Source organism: Lygodium microphyllum, chromosome 2 (assembly GCF_053477565.2).
Source record: "Lygodium microphyllum isolate KBCC chromosome 2, Lygodium_microphyllum_v1.1.10, whole genome shotgun sequence".
Taxonomy (NCBI): Eukaryota; Viridiplantae; Streptophyta; class Polypodiopsida; order Schizaeales; family Lygodiaceae; genus Lygodium; species Lygodium microphyllum.
In genome coordinates this window covers 180,207,156-180,230,153 of record NC_141136.1, presented here as the reverse complement: position 1 = coordinate 180,230,153, position 22,998 = coordinate 180,207,156, and positions in this window count along the sequence as shown.

Below are 22,998 nucleotides of genomic sequence, written 5' to 3'. Positions count from 1 at the left end.
TTTCATTAGGCTAAGACGTCCACTTCTTTTGTAGTGAAATGATGTACTTTAAGAGGGCCACACATTTGGTTAATGTAGGTGTGTTTAATGGTTCTTTGTTTTGGTGTTGCACACTAGATATGTTTGAAGAAGCCCTTGGAGGGAGCCAATTGTTGCGTGGAAGCTTCTTACAGCCAGTTTAGGTGGTGTCTTTCCTTTTTGACTTCTTTCTCCTTAAGCAAAAGGTGTATATGTACTTGGGCACTTTTTTTTTGGTGGGGGACTAGCAATCAAGGCATGAAGTCCTAGGATTAGGTTTGGTATGTTTGGGGGGTTTTGAGTAGTTGTCCACCTCTTGTGAAGACAACATCAAGCATGCAAAGATTTGTCTTAGTGGTAGCCCTAGTGACCTTGTCATGCTAGCTTGCTAGGCAGGTATTTCCAAGAATTCCTATTAGTTGTGAGGCAGCTAGGAAAGCTAGATGAATAAAATAAGAAAACGATAAATGTGTTTGAAATACATCTAATGAGTGTAAAAAGAGGTTTCAACCTTTGAAATAAGAAAATAAAAATAAAAATATCAGATGTTCATCACCTTATGAATGCATGGTAAGTTACTTTGCAAAAATAAAAGTGAGTGAATAAAAAGGATTTAGTGTCGCCTCATGAGAGCTTGGTACATCCTTGGATACCCGAGACTAGACGTGAGGTTGATGCCCTACTCTCCTTGGTACATGAGGTTGATGCCCTACTCTCCTTGGGTCACAATATGCTTAGCTCCCTTCTTTTTATACATTCAAGTAGCAAGTACTGAAGAATAAAGAATGAAAAAATATAAAAATATGTGTGAATTTAAGTGGACTATGCTATAGGAATCCTCGCCTAGTAGGACTTCTTAGTCTAGGCGTCCTAGGTTAGGTGGTAGGCAGTCAAGCCACCACTTAGGATGGCCTCTTTTTAATACATATTTTTAGGTAGTTGATGTTGAACCAATTGGTTAGTAACTAGGTCTTGATCTCGTTTTCAGATTGTGCTTAGCCTATTCCTCATGGAATTCTCGCCTTGATTTTGTCAGGGTATGGTGAGAGCCATGTTCTGTGCTATGTTGTGTATTTTATTTGAAGCAGCTCAATATATTTCCTTTGTGTATAGATCAATTTACGGATTCAAAGGGCCGAGTCACCCTATCTCTTGGTTGTCAATGAGAGCGGGATTTTAACCTAGATAAAGTATCATTTTAAATTGTAAATGCAAGCCCAGTAGAATCAGTAGAGGCACATCTGGTCATTTTAAGTGTCTGTGAAAGATGGATTTTAAAAGCGCATTTGAAGATGAATCTTGTAATATTCCAATTTTTTATAAAAATTTTCTAGTGGTGGTGGGACTAACAACATCAAGTGCCATGCAATGTAGGAGTCTCAGATAGGCAAGTAGAAAAATTTAGATCTCAATTTCAATGTCAGACGCGGGAGATGTTGGGTGCCCAAGTGAGAGGCCCAAGCAGGAGGCCAAGAAAATGGCAAATGTGAAAAGGGTTTGGAGTAAGAGGGGGGGGGGGGGATGTGACCTTTGGAGGCTCCCCCTCCTTAAAATTCTTCACACATCGAGGAAGTGGTGTATTTTTTAAAACCAAAAAAAAGAGGGGGGTTTAATGGCATAGAACGACAAGAGGAGGAGAAGGGGGGTGAGAGGGGCTATGGCAGCCTCAATATACTCATATCAACAGACTAGATTATGATTCTCCTCCATTTTTTTGCTTTCTATTGCCACTTATGGCTCCGCAAATGGTAGCCTGAACAGAAGTGTGTAGCTATAGTGCGATAAAATATTACAAAATAATGAGTATTTATAGTAGAAATAATTGAAAAAAATTAAGGAAAAATAGTAAAAAGAAATTTTAATACAATTTTTTAAAAAAATAGTAGGATATATTCGGATGCATGCTGGGCTATAAGGCATGAGGTTTATATCTATTTGTGTGTTAAAGTGCTATTTAGGAGGGTGATTCTATGGAAAAATGACATATAATATAAAGAATACTACATAATGAATCAATGTGCAATGAGACTAAAATGCCAGGTTTTTTCATTAAAAATAAATGATTGTACAGTGAAGTGTAGCATTTAGGTTCCATTGAATATCTAAAGGAGCAGAAGCGTGGGTTTGTCCCCTCAATGCCACACTCTGTTAGGGAAAAGCATGAAAATAATAACTTTGCACAATGTGATTGATTGTTACTTACAACTATTTGAGCACGTTAGGGTGGCATGACACACTGGATGTGATGAAGGATGGTATCAAAGAAAAACTCCTAGATGCATAGCACATTATTAACCTATGATTGAGCAAAAGAGATTCCTTTACTGTAAGTTAGAGTAACTATCATGGGAAAAGTTTGTGTGAGGAAATAATAAATCTCTTGGATCGTATAATATCTAGAGAGGATTCTGTGTACGTTGCTCTATATATGCAAGATGGTGCATCCTAGGGCCAATCCTTGGGATGTAGGAGAGCCATAGGGGCCACAACATTTAGCTAGAGAATGTCGTTTGTGTGTATAAATCAAGGTGAATTAGTCATCTATGTATGAGAAACTCTCTCTTCTTGGAGTCAAGAACCTTATAAGATCCATGGATTATAGGTTTATTTGTATTCAATGTAAAGGATAAGGCCATAGTGCTAAAGACTATCCTAATGCCCCCAAGGCTAATATCATAGCCCTTGTCAAGACTAATATCATAGATAACCAATAGAAAAATCAAGAGCCTATTGCCTCCATTCTAGAGCCAAGAAAAGAGAACCTATAGTTCCAAAAGAAAATGTTCCACCTACAAAAGCTGGCAAGTTGAAGCTCCGAATAGATCCACAGAGCAATACAATAAAGGAGAAGGCCACACTACTAAAGACTATCCTAGTCCTAGTCCCTATTAAGGCTAATACCACAATAACCAACACAAGAATCGAGAGCTTGCCTCCAACTTGGTAGGATTGAAAGTAGGTGCAATAATGTGAGCCAAGAAAAGAGAACCTATAGTGACTACAAAGATAGTCTAGGATGACAAAGAAACAGAGATCCAAGAAATGGAAGAGGTGGATGTACTTCCAATAATAGAAGATATAGTGATACAACCACTAATTGAAGAAAGGGGAAAAACCAAAGTGAGCATTTTCCCCATTCTTTAGTCAATTGGAGAAGCTAGTGAATCCCATAAAAGAGTATGACTTGGTGAAAGACCTAGATATCTTCTATCCTAATTTGACATTTTGACAATTGTTGATGTTGTCTCCTAGTTGTGGAAGGAGTCTCAAAAGCATCCTCATGTGAAGATGTGGTCTAAGGATTTCCAACCCAAAAATTGCTACCAAGACTAACAAGGCCCCAAAGCCTATCAAAGAAGTAGACATAGCCAATGCTTTCTTGGATCTTGGCACTCCAAAGACTACCATTTGGATAGACGAATACTTCATTACAAGTGCATTGATAGATGGATTTCTTTAGTGAATATTATGATAGATGTGACGATGAAGGATTTGGGCCTGCAAGGCATGCAACCAACATAGTGGCTTACTGGAATGGCCAATCAAAGCAAAATCAAGCCTTTAGGTATCCTTCCTTACATGAATATTTAAATTGCATGAAGAGATTACTGGATGATACGCCTAGTGGTGAAACCAAACTCATATGGAACCTCTTACACCTTGTTGCTAGGAAGACCATGGCTATTTGAAGCATGAGCAAGGATTGATTGGTTCAAAGAGACCCTAACCCTAGGCATGGAACCTAACAAAGTGGTGCTAAAGCTATAGGGACCTAACCCTAGGCATGGGACCTAACAAAGAGACCCTAACCCTAGGCATGGGACCTAACAAAGTGGTGCTAAAGCTATAGGGTTTGTAGAAAGGACATGGATTCACCTCCCCAAAAGTCTCATCTGACTCTTCCAATCAAGAACCAGATGGAACATCAACAGAAGAAGATGCTATCAATAAAATTTTCCCAAAGAAACCTAAAGCATAGTCCCTAACAATGGGCACTATAAGCCATCTCCCAAAAGATGTAAAGTTATTGCCAATGCTACCTAAACTAGGAATGACTTCTGAAATTGCATTTGAGAGTGAGATAGAGGCATGGATGTACTATTCTCCCTCCTACATGGCCATAGCATAGCCAAAGAGAGAAGCAAAAGCTAAGGCGGCAAGCCTATTCTTATCTTACCTAGCCCCTATAGAACTAAAGACAAAGCTTGGAGAGAAAGATGATGAATGTGAAGCTGAAGTTAATGAAAGTAATGAAGATCAAGGATCCCTTCAATTCGAAGAGGATGTCCATGAGGAGGACATAATAGAAGCTTTAGAGGATGAAGAGCTTCTATTATTGGATGGAAAGACAAAGGTCCCTTCCATACTCGTCAATGGTTCACAATGCATGTAGAGGATATACACAAAGTGGAAAAGACAAAGAACAATCTCCTTTACTAGTGGTTGTTGTCATTCTACACCACCAACTTTGAGAAGGGATGATGATAATGAACCATGCAAAAAAAAATCAATCCCTTAGGGAGAAAAGAGCCTTAGAAAGTCCTTGTTAGGTTACATTATTGGGTGCATCCTTAGAAGATGAGTCCTCAAGTAAAGAAGGGAGTATCCCACAACCCAAATCAGGGAAAGCTCTCATACCATTTCAGTATCTAGAAGGATTATAAAAGTTGCAACAGTCAAAAGCACAGAAAGATGATTTCAATGGAGTATCAACTCCTGCATTGTCTATATCCAAGGAGTAGAAGGAAATTGGGAGCCCAAAACCTTTTGCATAAACGATTGGGTTACCATGTTGTCCTCTTGCAAAGGTTCTCACAAGGTGAAAAGAAGAAAAATAGAGGATATAAAACATCACTTGAAGGGACGTATCATTGCTTTCAAAATTACACATGAAGGATGGTTGGTCAAAGTGCAACATGTTTACATGGCCAAGGATATGCACTTGTCTCCTAATGAATGTGTTTGCCAGAAAACACATTGTAAGTCTTAAGTTGATAATATATGTGATATTTTTTTATTTAAACAAGTATTAATATCAAATTCTTGGTTGTAGATATATTTCCGTCAACAAGTACTAAATGGCAACCTATGGAGAGTTTGAGTAGAAATTTCAACACGATTCATAAGTTGTTTGTAAACATTATCTATGCTTATGAGACTGTTAGTTCTTTTAGTGAGAAGAATTTTTATATATTATGCAAAGTATGTGGTTCCATCTAGAGAGGGTACATATGGGCATATCGAGGATTTGCCATTGCAAAGTCTCTCATCTCTAATTTGGGAGGTTCCTAATAAGGCAACTACGTGTAGTTTTAAATTCAAAATATGTCAAGATATTCAAAATTCCATACCAACTAGAAGGATCTCAAGAAGAATAAGCCTGTCATGGTTTCCCCTTAAATATCTTTGTGGGTTGCTTCAAAATAGCAAACTTACAAAGAACAAAAGTATCTTGGCTAAGTAAAATTTTTGCAAAAGAAGAACTAGATAACACTATAGAAAGGCTTTGGAAATCTAGAGAGGTTGACCATAAGGGTGACACCATGAGGTGTATTGTATGCCCCCAATCCTTGTCTATGTGTTATAATATCACACGACAAACTCTTGCTTTGGGCTTTAATTATAAGATATACAAACTTAAACTAGGCATCTGGATTCCGTTGGATTTTGATACAGATTGCACGCCCTTCAAACTTAAGGTGCAAGTTATAGAAAATGAGGTAAATATCACTTCCAATTGGAGTCTTAAAGATGTAAGGGATACCTTGGAGATGCTAGATTGTACATCCCCTAAATATAAGTTCAAAGTAAATGGTAAAAAAATTGGGAAAAGAGATGAATGCTCTTTCTCTTGTATGAGTTGCTTGCCTCCCACAATTGTAAGCTTTGAGCCATAAATATGAAAACATTGATGACATTTACATTTGATGACAAAAAGCTTTTCATTGAAATAAGAGTTACAAAATTGAAGTGTAAATATACAAGGATCTTGCTTCATTTGTATCTATTTGTCTTCTTTTAGATTTGTAACTTCTTCATTGCTTTCTGCAAAGATATCTAATCTCCTTACAATGGATTTTTTCTTTGGTTGCTCGAAGAATTTGACTTGGACAGGGAGCCTCTTCTCTTTAGGTTGACGAGGAGATGGATAAGAAAGTGTTGGCATTTATTTCTTTTTGGATTTTACCTTACTTATCTTTTTGATTGGCTTGCCTTTGCCTTACCCTTACTCCTAGTTGAGTATTTTAGTGGAGGGGAGTCGAGGTTGACTGGCGTGATTGCCCTAACCAAAATCAACTCAATACATCTCTCCCTTATCCACCATGTCTATGAATCAGGGTAATCTTGGCACTGCGAGGAAAATTTGTGATAAGTTGGAAAACTCAAAGACATGTTGCTCAAAAAACAATGTGAAAAATACTTACATTAACCCCATATATCTTGAGAATCTTTGAATCTATTATCCTACAAACATTTGAAATCACTCTCCATCCAGAAGAATGCGCATCATTTTGAAATGGCACTTCTTGTTGGAGAAAGCTATATGGTTTTTGAGGATCAACAAATATCCTCATATGTGGTGTCCAAAAAGGTAACCATGAGCTTGCCAACATTGTAAATGGAAACATGTTACTAAAAAAGATAATAAAATAAAATAAGCAATAAACAAAAAATTAAGCATTATTCTATTCAATGCACATTTTTGCTTGGCCGTGGATGCCTCTAAGAGATTTCATAATGATAATTTCTCTAGTGAGAATATCAATATATATTAGGCTCCAATGTCCTATGTAAAGTGAAATGTTAGTAATACATGCATATAATAAAGAAGTATATATTAAGCCCTTTGCAAAATTGCATACCTTTCGACGTAAGGAAAAAAAAAAGGTAGTTTGTGATTGTAAATATAGTTTTAGAGATTTTTTTGGTTGAGAGAAGCAATCAATGCCCTAAAACCAATGGCAAAAACAAAGGAATGTCATTTGCAATGAACAACACCATCAATCCATAAAGTAAAATTTTTGTGCCAAAATGCCTTATGCAATAAAAGACTACAGAATCTAACAATTGAATATCTTTCTTAGCAAGCATGGATTTGTCCTCAGGGGATATACTTAGATAGTCCTCTTTCTGAAGAAGTGCAAGAGACATTCACAACCATTTGCCCATATACCTCCCCCATTCTCTTCAGATTGACAAGGCCAAGGACAATGATTTTCCTCTTGCAAACTTCATCCTCCAACTTTATAACCTCTTGTGGTCATTCTTGTTGTTGGGATGATCTTTGTTGGGTATAAATGTGGCACCTCCTGGATCACTGGCCCTTTTGCTCTCCTAGACAATTTGGAGAAATGTTAAGGATCTCAAAGTATTTTTTATCAATAGTGGGCAAGGGCCTCAATACCTTGTCGAACCTTATGATAATATTACGAATTTGTATTTTTATTATGTATTTTTAGTCTCTTATATTCGTGATTATGACATCTTTTGCATTAATGGCATAGAGTCTCGGCTACTTTTATTTAATGATGTTTCTAGATTAATGATAATGATTGATGTAATCGAAATTCAAATTGGTGAAAAGCATGGCGCTCACTTTTCCCTCCTTTCTTTTATTCCTCTATTGTTTTTCCCTCCGTTATGATAGCCTAGTCCTCTCTCTCTCTTTTTGTGTGTGTGTGTGTGTGTGTGTGTGTGTGTGTGTGTGTGTGTGTGTGTGTGTGTATGTATCTCTCTCTTTTACCATGGATACAGAAATTCGACCTTCAACAAGGCGTCCAAGCTCCCAAATCACATCCATATCAGTGTTTAACTCATTTCAAACTGATGGAAGATGGATTCCTACTATCATTAGCAAAGGTAGTTGGATCACCATGCAACAAGCAAAACGTGGAAAAAGGCAAAGACATGAGAGCTCGTTTATCTCTGCTTGGAAGGGCAGAATCCGAGATTTTAAGCTTGGAGCAAATAAGAATAGTATCAAAGAGGTACTAGTGCAACATGTGTTCATGCATAGAGAGCTGTGTTTGAAACCTGGATCTTCAAAGCTTCCAATGCATAGACCAAATTGTAAGAATTTGATTCTTAAAGTTTTTCCTTTCTTAAACATGGTTTAGGTTTTTCCATTATAATAATTGTTTGTCTTGTAGATGTCTATCCCTCTAATCTTGAGGAATGGCAACCAGTGGAATCTATTATTGATGTTATTGATGTTATACATGGTTCAATTGGAGAAGAAATGTATAGAGGTAGAAAGAAGACAGAGCTTGCAGAGAATGAAATATTCTTTTATGACCATTCTTATGTTATTCCTATGCGGCGTTGCCAATGGGGATCAATAAAACTCCTTCCTTTGCCAGATTTTTCAAGCTTTGAGTGGCCTTTGCCAAGTCCAGCTACTAGTGAGGGCTATAGATGTAAGATATTTTCTGAGATCCAGAAAGCACTAAAATCTAATATCTCAAGTAGGCTAAGCAAAGTTACTTTATTTATGCCTATTAATATATTTATTGATTTCTTCTCTAATATGGAGATAAGAATAACAAAAACCATGCTTTTAGTGAAGAGACTAACATATGATCATATCATACAATTTGTTGATGAAGGATGGGATACAAGGACAGAAGGAAAAATTATATGTAAGATAGATCAAGACTCTATAGCTTGTAAATATATGATTGCTACTCAAAATTTTATCCTTAGCTTTTACTATAGTCGATGGCATTTTGTTGGTAGTAGTCGAGTTGCTTTAGACCAGAATCTTAATGATTTCAGCAAGGATCCTATAGTGGATCTTGATATTTGGTTCAACGAGGATATTATTGTAATCTTAAAGATCAGAAAATAATGTACGCTACATCAAGTGAGGATGGATTTACAAAATGAAGACATTGAACTACCATGCTCCTTTGTATTCCAACTTGACAAGAAACGAGTAAGTTTTCACATCATATTATATCTACTTAGATGTATATCAAGATCTCACTTTCTAACTAACAAACATTTGTAATTTATTTTTTGCAGATATCGAAAAGGAGAGAAAATAATATACACTGCAATGACATTCAAGAAAAGATATCTTTACTATCAATATAAAATACATGTACAAATTTTGTAGCAGATGTCTATCTGCCATCTCTATGAGATATACAAGGGCTGAAGGGAAAATTTCTATATATGAAGGCTTACAAGGCGATATGGCAAAGCTATTTCTTTTTTGGAGAACTATCCTTTCTAGGAGTCCTTTTGCCTTTCTTTGATGTCTTGGGTATAGAAGGTGTTGAAGCTGTGGATTTTCCTTCCGTGGTTATAGGCACCGCATCTCCTTCATGGTGCAAATCCCCACCAATCTCTGTTGTTGGTTGTATACAATTGACCATTATATACTTCAAGAGCTTTGCTCTGATGTACCAAACATGCTTAGATGTATAGCAATCCTTCGAAAAGTGTCACACATTTATAGAAAAAAGAGTTTTAGCTCATTATTGTTCTTACAATAGACTATATTTTTATCATCAATGGACTATTTGCAATTAATATATATCTTAAAGTTTAGCATCTTTCATATTACCTTTACATGTTTATCATCATTAAGATAAACAAAGTTAACCATTCTTCTAGCATTTGCAATCACCCTCCAGCCTAATGGGGACATTGCAACCACCAACACAAAGTAAAACTATAAAGAGGACGAATGGTAGTTCATAGAATAAACTCATGTTTCAATTATTTTAATGAATAACTTATCGCAACTTGTCTATATTGCATTGTTGCAAGCAAATCAAACGGCATAGGGGGTCTTTTCTCTAGCTCTTCAATTAATCTTTTGGCACCTCTGTATATAAAATATGTTGAAATTTAGAGTACTTAAAAAAAAAAGAATTGAAATATCAAGGAGCCCTTGGATAATATAACTTACAATTTAGCATTTCCATGGCTTCCTTTCATAGAGTTGATTAAAAAGCATTGCTTATCCACTAGGTCTATTGCAATCAAGCTCCAATGAGAACTAAAAGCAATCATATCTCAACAAATTAGTAGGATAAAATCTCAAAAACTCTAATAGAATATTGAATCACTTACTTTTCATTATATGGAATTATAAGGAGCTCCAAAGTATCGAAGTCAATCAAATTGAGCCAGTGCTCAATAAAACTTGTATCAAGCTCATTCCTCATAAAGAATGAGATAGATGGATCAAGAACCTCAATTTTTTGTTGTATATCCAAAGGAAACTCATGCATTATACACCTAGAAAAGGCATAGAAATAGTGAGTATAAACAAGAAAAATTTTATTGTTAAAAAAATATCAAAAAGTATAAGTAATTATGGATGGACATACCTTAGGCCAACAATAATAATACTGTCATTTACGTCTCTTCTTTTATCCTTAAGAATCTGAACACATGCAGTATCAAAGGAGATAACCTCAGTTCTTTTGCCTAAGTCACCAGGTAAGAAACAAAACACACTGAATCCTTTTGGATTAGCTGCTTCAAGAAGGGTAGCTAGCTCATTTTCAAAGGACTCTAGTTGCTCTGTTTCCCTTTCTTCAACCCTTTGCCTCCTATACTCTCTCCATTTATCTTCTTGTTCCTCTTTAGCTTTCTCCTCTTTTTCATGTTGCCTTGTATCCTTCTCATGGGTGACATCCTCAACCCTGAGACCAGAATCATCTTTCTTTCTCCTAGCTGGGGGCACATTAAGGATATTAAATGTCTTCATATCAGTGAGGGGAATTGGCTCAAGGATCTTTGAAAATCTATATCTTAGCCTCCTAAGAATTACCATGTCCTTGTCCATGAGTGTGAGCCTATGAGCATGAGCAGCACAAATGTAGGCATCTTGAAAAAACTCAACTAAAAAATCTTTTGTGGCTTCTTGTATACAATTAAGAGCTGTTCTTGTCCATCTGAAACTATCCAAACTATATCTGTCACAAATTTCCCTGACAAGCCTCTGAAAAGACAACTTTGGAATTGCATTGTCAAGAGCATTTACTGCCTTCCTAATCTCCCTTAGACACCTGACATTTTGAGAAAACTTTCTCCTTGGCTTTGACTTTCTAGAGAGATTTAGAGGCTTTGAAGACTGATGAATCTTTGATGCTAAATCCCTAGGATCAATCTTCTCTTTTCTTGCTGTTGCCTTAGTCCTAGCCATCTGCCAAAAAAAGACATGTTACTTCTTCTCCAGCATGTCCAGCGAAACACGAGTCCCAGACAAGAGGTATCCATGCTGCATGGCGTTTTCGCGTTTCAGCTGAATTTTTCTCGAGGTGTCTAGTGAAACGCGAGTGTCAAGCAAGGCGCCTCCTTGCAGCTGCTTCATTTCGCGTTTCACCGGACTTGTTATCCATTGTGTCCAGTGAAACGCGAATTTAAGCCAGGAGACCTGCTTGAACCACCTTATTTTCGCGTTTCACCGGACAACTCATGAATAGCATAAAAATCGACAAAACCAAGAAAAAAGAGCTTTGATCCAAGGAAAGATTTTAAGATTATATAAAATATCCACAGAATTAGGGAAGAAATTTGAAGATTTTCTTAAATATCCACAACATTAAGGAATGCTCCCACTGTGGAAAAAATTCTTTTGTAGTGGTCATAAGCTAATAATAACATAAAGGATTAAGGAAAAGTATCAAAAGAATGCATTGAATGGAGCCTGTTATTGAAAAGCAAGATGCAGAAACCATACCTTCTTTTTAGCTTATTCTTCACAATCTCAGTCTAAATACGACAATATGCTCGAAGGTTTCCTTTGTTGGGGAAGTAATGAAATGCTTGGAGATTGGAAGGAAATGCTTGGAGATTGGAAGGAACACCAAAGGTAAAGGTGGAGTGGCGATGAAATGAGATGAAAGGTGAAGGCGGTGAATTTGCATGGACTCAACGTTCTTGGCAAAGTGTTAACAACACACGTGTGACGTACTCTCGCTTACCGGAAATTTTTTTTTACTTGGAAAAGGGTTATGTAACACACATGTGACGTATTTTTGGAAAAAGAGAGTGCGCACGTCTTCTGAGGAGTTTGATACGGTGTGTTAAGTGAGACACGTGTACACGTATTTTTCCATTATTACACAAACTTTTTCGTTGGAACTATCACCACATGCTTAACGGTCAATATAAAAGCATTTCAAAGCCATTTCTCCGACATTGTCTTCTTTTCTGCCGAAATTTCGTCTCGACTTCCCTTCAAGGTCCTTGCTTCCTGTGTGGAGAGCAGTTCAACAATCTTTGATAGGTAACAATTTTTTTTTATTACAAGTATTTTAACAAAATAAATTTGATTAATATAGAAAGAATGTTTTATAACACTTGAACAATTAGAGATGTTATGTGCTTTCTATCTTTTAAAAGCAGCATAGCTTTTCCAAAAATAATTTTATCATCAATTTCTGTGTTTCCATAGAATTAATTTATAGTTCATGTTTCTCTTCTTGATTTGCATCTTTTGACCAGTGAAACGCGAAACAATATCTCTGTTAGTGATATTTTGCTAAGTATCGCGTTTCACCGGCGAGATATTGGAATAATTTTTGTCTTCAAGGTAGTGTCCGGTGAAACGCAATTTCTTCACAGGCATTTGCCTTGGACACTTGAATTTTCGCGTTTCACCGGTCAACTAAAAAAAATTCTCATTTTTTGATTTTTTTGTCTTGGAAAGTCAATTTTGGAGCCTCTTTCCATGGTTCCATCTTGTTTTATTGGATATTGGTTCTATTGTGCTTTTTTTACAGGGATAAATATTTTTCTGGTCAAGATGACAAAGAGGAAGCTATCTCTGGAAGGAATGGATGAGGAGGAGATAATTGAGACATCTGATGATAGGCTCTTTGATTTCTTACACACCACTGGAAATTCTTCCAAGTTTGGCTATATCAGGGAAATTTTCAATGTTCCTTTTGATTTGAAGGAGTTATTGGAGGATCTTGAAGATAAACTTAAGGAGTACAGATGTTTTTATGATAGACATATGCAAGGTTTGGAAGTCAATGGATTTGTTCATTATAGTGATGTCATGGGAGCCACCAATACATCCAGGTCAACTTTGCTAGGCAGGTTCAACCTCATTGATGAGGAATTCAGAAAGAAAGAAACATGTTGCCCTTTCCACAGGTACCAACACCAATGCCTTCTGATCTACAAGGATGTTGGATTTATTGTGTATCTTCAGTACATGGAAAATTCTTCTCCAGATATAGACCAACAGAGAAAGCTAGAGGATATTGCAAGTATGGATAAGGAGGTCGAAGAGAAGGAGGAGATGTTCCAAGAAGATGTTGAGAATCAACTTGTCCAAGGTTTTGATGTAGGTTTATTCAAGAGTGACAATATCACAATGGTGGAAGAAAAGGAGATCGAGCCAAGTGCACACGTTGATGAAGAAGGTCCTCTTGCCTGTGTTCCAACATTTCCCACTTATCTTATCAACAAGAAGAGATATGTGTTGCTAAATGATATTCAACATCTTTTTAATCTTAGAGAAGATTATTTCTTAGCAATCCTTGCAGGTTGGGGCAAAAATGACATGAATTTTATAGGTTATGAACAAGAACCACTAGCAAGTCTTGATGTTGAGGGAGAGAATTTCCAAGATAGCTCTATAGCCTTACATACATGTATTAATCAGATCATAGAATACGAAAAGGGGGGGCTACCTACAGAAGAAGAGTTCTTGCAGGTCCAGAAGAAACTTCATATTGATGATGTAGGGTATGAAGAGAGATTGAAGTCTCCATCAGATGAGAAGCCCAAGAGTTCAATAAATCTTTATGATGATAGTCTTCTTGAAGAAGACGAACACCCTAAGGTATGAAATATAATTCGAAGTCACCCATTGAGTTTATGTTAGACTTTATTATGCATTATAGATAAATATCTTATATCTTGTACTATTGTGGTTTGTTCTACAGATTGAGATTGAAGATCTGGACAACTTTCTTGGAAGGGCCAAGGGCTCTAGGCCAATGAAGCTTGGAAAAAATCAAAGCCTTGGCCATTATATTGGAAACTTAAACAATCAAACAATTGTAATATATCATAGTAGATTGTCAAGCTCTCCAAGTCTACCAATGATGGCTTTGAGAGCTATCTCAAAGGTAATTGGATCTCAAGTTTTCAGCAGAGGTTTGGACAAGATCATTTTGGTGGAGAAGGAAGAAGCCATAAGAGTTTTTGGCTTCATGCCTAGATACACTGGATCTAGAGCTGGATATTTTGGAGTTCTTGGCTCCTATTTGCTCTCTTATGTAGGAGATAGTAAGAATTTGAAGCTTCTTCCAAGCTATCGGAAACAAGAGTTTTTGAAATACAGAGGTCTTATTGAGTGGGATGAAACAAAAGATTCCTCTAGAGGCCCTGTCGAGCTACCTGAAACCAAGGACTCCTCTGAAGGCCCTGTTGAGGTGCCTGAAACTAAGGACTCTTCTGCAACACAATCAGACTAGAAGATGCCAAAGATTAAGGGTTTCTTGAAACCCATCTTTTCCCAACTCTTTGTTTGGTTTGTAACCATTCTGTAAATCTTTGCTTTGCGCAAGAATTTAAATATCTATCTTTTCTTCTTTGGGTAACAATTTGTATAGTCCTTGCTAAAGATGATGTATTGCTTGATGTGGTTGTATCTTTAAGCTTGAATTTATGCCAAATTTGTCGATAGAACTATTGAAAGACCTCTAATAAACTGTTGGATTTGTGTCTTCCACCTCCATGTCTTGTGTGTCTGAAATATTTTGTTCTTGCTTGATAATGTGATTTTTCCATACCTTGGGTTGACCAGATTGATAGAGATCCATATTGTTTAATAAAGTATGGAGCATGGTTGTATAGAATATGCTGCATAGTCAACAAATAAAGAAAGTTATTAAAAAACATTATATGAGTTCGACAATGAAGAAACAAACATATACAAACTTCTTACCATATAGTGAGTAAAGTGTTGATCACCCCAAGCTTCTGTCATCGCCTTTTTGAAAAGGTTCAATTGGTTTTTAAAGTCTTTGAGATCATCATCATTCCATTCAGTCTTATCACAATAAAAAAACACTTTGTCTAGTGTTTCCCAAACTTTAGCTTTTCTATTTCGAGCTTGTCCATTATCAGTGTGATCCTTAACTGCATTATGTAGGGATTTCCACTTATTAAATTTAATAGTTGAGCCACCATTTCTCGAGTTTATCTTGCCAAGTCTCCTATGAAAGCCTAGAAACCTTCTAGCCTTCACTCCACCAATAGATGGTTTTTTTGGGACACAATTACCATCCTTAGACTTTTGAAGATCTGGTTCAATAACAACATTGCCACCATGCAAACCAATTGCAGAGAGAACTTTTTCAACCTTTGTTATAGCATCTGTTCTAGTTGATAATGGCTTCAACTTCCATGCAAATCCTATATAGAGATGAACAAGCTTTTCAATTATCTTGCAAAGTGCATGAAGTGTACAAATATGGGCATTCGCTAAAGGAATGTCCAAGACTGGTTTAAACTGTGGATCCTTATTGTGCCTAGAGGGAGCTCTATTCCAATTGCTTGAGTTTAACTCTGCAGCAGCTGGTGACATGCAGTATAAGCAAGGAGATCTCGAGTTAGCTCCCTTTGATATATTATACATACATTTGAGTGTCTTTAGGTCACTAGCTATCTGCCACTCAATCCTGTAGTTCCCAAATCCTTCAACAAATAGCTCTTCTCCTGCTTGTTGCCTTTGAATAACATTAGGTATTGATGTTTGATGAAAAACCCAATATAGTATATCAAAATTCTCAGTATCTACCTCAAATGCTCCTAGCCACTAGATGTTATATTCAGATTGAACACTAAATGATGTTGAGTGATTGCAATGACCTGACGAAAGTGCTCTATTCATCAAGGTGATAGAGATTCTCTCCAATTTTTTACATTTCAGAATCTCACTTTCATCAAGTTTAATCACAAATCTAGCCACTCCTTGTGCCTCTGCTACTGACAAGTCATAAAATTTGATCATTAAGCATTGTAGGGTGGGCAAGTCAAGGAAAATATTGTTAAATTCATTGAATGTAACCTCCTTTTTCTTGCCCTTGAAGCTAGCCTTGATATGAAAAGGCTCACCTAGAATCTCCATCACTTTGTTATTAACTCTCTGTCTGATAGTCCTAACCACAAATGGTTTCGGAAGTATGCAATTGTGTACCTATCCTTGCTTCATATTTGATTGTAAAAGCTGAAAAAGTTGCATATAAGCATCTCGACTGATACCAATACTATCCAGTGTCTTCTGTACTAACTCAGAATCCAAAGAATGATCCTTTACAAATGACTCCAAGCATTGTTTCTTTGCCTTTTTAAATTTCTTCTTCTCCAAAATATCCTTTGAAACTACTGAAGGAAGAAGATGATAATAAAACTGAGCTGCTTTTAAAGAATCTCTTTCACTTGCATTTGGTTGTAGAAGAGATCTAAGCAAAATTAACATCACAAATCAATGCAAGTAGTTTAAATAAAGCCATATTTAAGATTTTTCAAGTGAAAAAAAATATACCTTGCTGCTTGGATTCTTTTACCACAGCCTCCTCCTCCTCGTTTGAGATTCTCAATATTTTTAAGAGCTCTTTGTCGATTTCAAAGGCCTAATAAAGTTTGCTTTTGTTGATAAGCTTTGATACGCTTTTCCAATGAATGAATTTTTTGTTGACAATCCTCTAGCTTCTGCAACAACTCTATATTGTGTTTCATCAAAAGATGATTCTCTAGTCCAAGGATATCCTTTTCTGCAACAAGATTAAGTGTATAACCTAAAAATCCATTGTAGCGATCACCAATAAACCTCATTAATGACGAGCTATTATAGAAAGGAGGAGTGCTATTTCTGCTAGGATCTTTGGGATATAGCTTCCCATCTAACCAAAGATCAATATTCTTCTTTCCTTCAAACCTCAGTATATGTTTCATAGACTCTGTAACCGTGATAGATTTTGTTCTCTTTCTTATTGGTTCATACTTACTGTCCAACTCAATATGAAGATGATAGAGAGGTCTTTTATGAGAGCTACAGAGATCATTAGATGATTGATCCATAGCTGAGTTTTATGTGAAAAGTGAGCAACGTAAGTCAGCATCGGTCTTTTATATGTGGGGGGTATGCAGCACGTGGCATTGTATTATTAGCTGGTTTGCGAGGACCATCCACGTGGCAAATCCCTATCCTTGTCTATATATACATGTAATTAGGCATTTATGGTTTTTTGGGAAAATTATCAAGCCTAGCTAGATTTGAGCTCCCGCTGCTACTGTTTTTCATTTGTTCTCATACCGTATCGTGCTTTTCTACTTTTCAACGATTTGTCGATTCATGCCAATGTCACATGTAATTTGCGTAAGAGGTTCATGAATGTTGCTCGTGGCAGGGATGCTAAGCGAGATGAGAATAATGGATGAAGAGTACTCGAGATAAATTCATGGATGTATACTTGTTGTACATGTTGAAGACCATACTAAAGAAGATATTTTGATTGTTGTTGATAATGATTGGGAGAAAAGTGAAGGCAGAGAGATCACCTTCTCTTCTTACGAGCTTCTTTTATAATTATCTTTCACAAAAGATATTCAAAGATTCTTGCTTACAAGATAGGGTAATTTGTCATGGTTAAGCATGAAAGTGGGGCAATTGAAGTGATGAAACTTCCAAATAAGGTCCCAAAGGAAGAGATAAAACCTTTTTTTTGAAGACAAAATTGATCACAAATTTTCTTTAGATCTCCTTCCTTAGTGATAAGTCTCTCAAAGTCACCACCTTGCAATGCAAATTAGAGAAGGAAAATTTTGTAATAGATCCATCTTTAAAACTCATTGAAGAGGTCGTATGTTCCTTTAAAGACTTGATGTTGAGCTTCTTGATGGTCTACGGCTCCACCGACTAGAATATATAAATAAGTATATTTTCACTCTTCTACTTTTTTTGTTTTCAGATCATCCTTTCAGATGGAAGCCTTCCTCGACATGTAGCTTCTTAGTCGAAGACAGAGAGACAGAGGTGGGCTTTGAGACTTTCGCATGCAAGCTACGCTTATCACCGTCGTCTTCACACTCGTCACCTTCTGTCGTCTTCATCTCGTTCCTACAGCTTCGTTGTCGCTCCTCCAACCTCAACCATCTATGTCGTCACGTCAGAGCTTGCTAATCTTCTCTCCTCTCGGCTTCATCTTCAAAGCTCGTCCTCCCCAGTCCGTCATCTTCACACTCGTCACCTTTTGCATCGCTCTGGCTTCGTCGCCACCTTCGACTTCAGTTTCGTTGCGTCCTTTTAGTCTTCTTGCTTTGTCATTGTCACAACAACATCTACACTGTCACTCCTCCTTCTTTGTCTGCAAGTCACCTTCTACGTGCCTCTCCGAGCTTGTCAATGCCGTCAACTCCTTCCTTTGTCTTCTCATCCTCCTGCTTGCCATCCTCGCCGATGATCCCCTCGTCTCCTTTTATAAATTTTTGCCACCTCAAAAAAAGCTTCGGAGAAAGCACTCAATGAAAGCGTCGTTGTTAATACTAGCACCAAGCTTTGAAACAAAAAACACTCTCAATATTGTCTCTGGTTGACATCAACGCTTACATTGCTGAGTTGTCGGCAGATTTGTAAGTTAGTTGATCCCTTGAGATATCATCGCATATAGCAATATCCCCCACATTTGTATCAACAAGTAATATGGTATGTTTAAGAGGATGGAAATCCATGCTCTTCACACATGAGCCCTGGGTTCAATGTTCGTGCCATTGTCTTCGTCGGCAGGTCATCAAGTGGATACATGCTTGGAAGATGACTAGAAATAGATATATGCAATCCTTCAAAGGGCCTACACCTCGTCCTTCACTAATCTCCATAGTCATTGAACAAGAAACAACATCTCGAGATGCAAGATCTTAGGCAATAGGCACATCTCTTTCCATGAAACGCTCACCTTGACTGTTGCGTAAAATGCCACCTTCACCACGAGACCCTTCTATGATCAAGCATCTAGTACCATAAACACTAGTCGGATGAAATTGTACAAACTCCACATCCTCAAGTAGTAGGCTAGCATGTGCAATCATGGCATTGCCATTCCCTATGCATGTATGGGCTAATGATGCAGAAAAGTAAGCCCTACTATACACTCCAGTAGCCAATATTGTTGATTGAGCCCGAATTCGGTGCAATGTTCCATCCTCCATGTTTAAATTGATAGCCCTTTGACATTCGCCTTCATCATTCATTAGTAAGCGGGAAAAGTACTCAACAAAAAATTGGGTGTTGTGTTTCATAGCCTGCCCATACAAGGTGTACAAGAGCGCGTGACTAGTTCGATTGGCAGCACAAGCACACCTGTATGCTTGGCCACCTTTACCAAAATTCAAACTCTGTCCCCCCCAAATGCTTGTTGATAAACCTTCCCCTCCTCAGTGCAAGAGAATGGAAGGTCATAGTTCTCAAGCTCAATAACAGCCTTTGGGGCTTCTCTGCACATATATTCCACAAAGTTGCATTTATGCCACCCTGAGCAACAACTATGTGGGATCATGTGGGGATCAACTTCATGATGCAAGAAGTATTAAAGCCATGCTCAGAGAGACCAATTGCTGCATGAAGTCCAACTCCACCTACCCTAACCATAATTGCATCATACGTATGGTCAACTAGAGGATATGATGTTGTCAATGTCCTATATCCTGACACCTCTCTTGGATCCAAATAGAAGCTTTGGGGTAAACACACTACTTGTGATGATTGCCCACCAATTCTTCCACGTTTATTAGCCATTGAAGGGGATGAGCTACGAGAAGAAAAACTCCTTAGGATCCCACTCACACATTGCTTCCCCAATTGTGCCATCTCTCTCTCTCTCTCTCTCTCTCTCTCTCTCACGATGCTTCCACAAAATTTTTTATGAATGCATTAAGGAAATTGTGCCTAGCCTAACTACATGTGCTCATGCATCATGTAAATGCAAACACAAAAGATACACAAAATAGAAAATAAATTCCTAATGACGCTAACTAATGTGTTCAAATCCTTGGCTAAAAACTCCACCCTCAGATTTGCACTAGTGGACGCACAACATCACGACACCATTACGTGCACTTCTTGATACTAAGTGAGGAGGCATTGTTCATGAGGTCACGTGCACCCTTTCGTGCCATATTGTGGATCCCAACATACGAAGTGAGGAAGCATTGTTTGTGAGGTCGGGTGCACACTTTCGCGCCATATCGTGGATCCCCACATATGAAGCAAGGACGCATTGTTTGTGAGGTCGAGTTATAATATTTTCACAAAAATAAAAGTTAGTTGGTTAGTTCGAAAGTTAGTTAGTAAGTTAGTAAGATTACTAACTAATGTAATGTGTCCACCTGTTCACTTGCAGGACACGTCTTAGCAGCCCATTGTGAAGAGAGTCTGGAAAGCGCTGCTCGGCACTCCCACGGAATGTTACGGGGTTTGCGATCTAGGTCCTCTCGAGTCTGCCATGAAGCGGAAGCATTCTGGCCATTCCCACTTAGGATCGACCTGAATCAGGGTTTCCCTAATGGTCAAGTTCCTAGAGAGTATCTAGCGTCGAACCCCAGGCGAACCCCAGGCGAACTACTTTACGCAGAAACGTCAGGGTCGAAGTGGATTCATGCTGCACTTGGTTCAAGGAGAATGGGAAATGAGAGAGATGCAAAGCTCGACCTCTCTGCCCATAAGGCATAGTCCCATTCCGTTCCCCTAAAATAACATAAATGAGGGTTCTAGTAACCTAGACTCTAGGTCAATGTTCTTTGCTGTTTATTTCCTTCGAGAAAAGTTTTCGGCCAACTAGGACCACCCATTTGTAGGACGGACCCATGGCCACATCCACCGCACTTTCCTTGGGGTTGCTTTAGTTGTCTAATTACCTACCACATTTAGTTTGACACACAAAAACAGCTTCCTTAATTATCCAATTAATCACCGATTCCTTCACGCAATCTTAGCACTTGACATAGAAAAATAGTGTCAAACAAGTTCCTTTTCAACAAGTTATCTTATTAATTAGTATTTGGAATACATCATAATAATCCAGCCCGTAGGCTAATCCATAATCCACCCGAAGGCAATCCATAATCTGCCCGAAGGAAATCCAGCAATCCACAGGGATTACTAATCCAAGTTTTCGCCCGTAGACTAGTATGCGGGCCTTGAGATCCAATCTCGAGTCACGTGGGCCTCTTGTGCAGGGCTCAAAAGGCAAGGGATTTAAGACCAGAGCCCTCTCTGGCACCCAAGCGTCCTCTTGCTCCAAGTAGCGCCCAACAGAGAGACCTCTCGCGGCGGGTTTGGTCCATGTTCCCGGTGTGGCTAACAACCCCCTTGTTTAGGGTCAGGCAGGCAGCCGGGGGTAACTGATAGTGCCTCTCCCTCCAGACCTTCAACCTGAAGCATTAATTATTTTTCCATCTTTAGTTCTTTGAGTAAAGAAATATAAACAGTGCTCCTAAACTGTACAAATACAATCAATCCAGTGGTCATTTTATTTGGCCAACTGCTAAGATGTGAATTCTTTTCTCCGAATGCATCCAGCATTCAATCCGGGATCAATTGCAACTTGGCAAGATCCCCAAGGGTTTGTTTGTTTACCCTTTTATCCTTAGGTTAGGGCTTATACCCTATCAACCCAATTAACAAACACCTTAGGTTCCTTAAATTAAGACGGTAATTCCTGGGCAAGCTCGTCACCCAACTTGAATGGTCAATTTCTTACTAGGCAATACATAACTTTCCCTAACTTGGCAAATCAGCCCACGAAGGGTGATGTAACAAGATGACTACTCATCCTCTTGCAAGTTAGACTTGCACTAGAATCCCGCCAACCTTGTTCCAAGGAGTGGCAAATCTATCTTGTGATTTCAACACGAAGCCATGCGATGTTGCAACTTGTTGCATAGGAGTCGCATCTAACTTGTAGGATCAATCTCCCTTCAATGACGTTCCTTGGTCAAGAAATATGTTTAGCCAAGATGTAGAGTTTGGGGTGTCTTCTTACCCAACCCAATCCCTAACCTTACTAGGCCAATAACATTTGGTCCTAGGGATTCTAAACTTAATCGGGAGTTTAGTATTAGATCGATCGATCCTTAGGGTAAAACCCTAGATCGTTATTTTACGGGTGTCCAATTTAACTCAACATTCCGTGAATGTGGGTAGGACCTTTGGGTTCGAAAGTCTTGACTTGGCATCCCAAGTGCGATACTAGGCAGAATTTCCTTAACGTGCTAAACCCTACCTAGCACTTTGAGGTGTTCATCGTACCATCTAGTCATGCTTTTACGAATCCCTTGAGGGTTATATCATTACAAGTGATTTAGCTAAATTGGTCTACTTGTCTTGCGACAAGGAACGGCCTTTTCTTAGAGATGCTAAACTTGTTCTAAAGGTGTAAATAGTTGCAAGACATCACATTACGTGTAAATATGCAATTCATTACTTCTATGCAATTATAAGGTTTGCAATTGACCATTTCTTTCCTTGCTAAAATCAGAATGATTGACAATTTGGGGAATAACTCGCATAAAACCTACATAGATTTACATCAAGAGTTTTGCCTACAACCTTTCCTTTAATGCAATTGAATTTCAGGCTTTGATATGACATGCAATCTTTTCTAGATGCAACTTCGATAAATGAAGTTCATGCATGACGAATATTATAAGACTAATGTTGACTTAATCCATTCTACAAGCATCTTCGCATGCAACATGCAGGTCCATGGTTTCATTTCCATGCAATGCAACTACTTGGACAACATCGACACAATTTATGCCATTCGAATCTACAAGTAGAAAATTACCTAAATGCCTTATGCGCTTTTCTTTTCCGTGGTCAATCAAAGATGCATTTAAACAATTTCATCCTTTAAATCTAAGCAATATGCGCTTAGGAATTTCAACTTGGAAATGTAAGCAACCCAATTTGCATGACATGCACTAACCCTTGTAAAT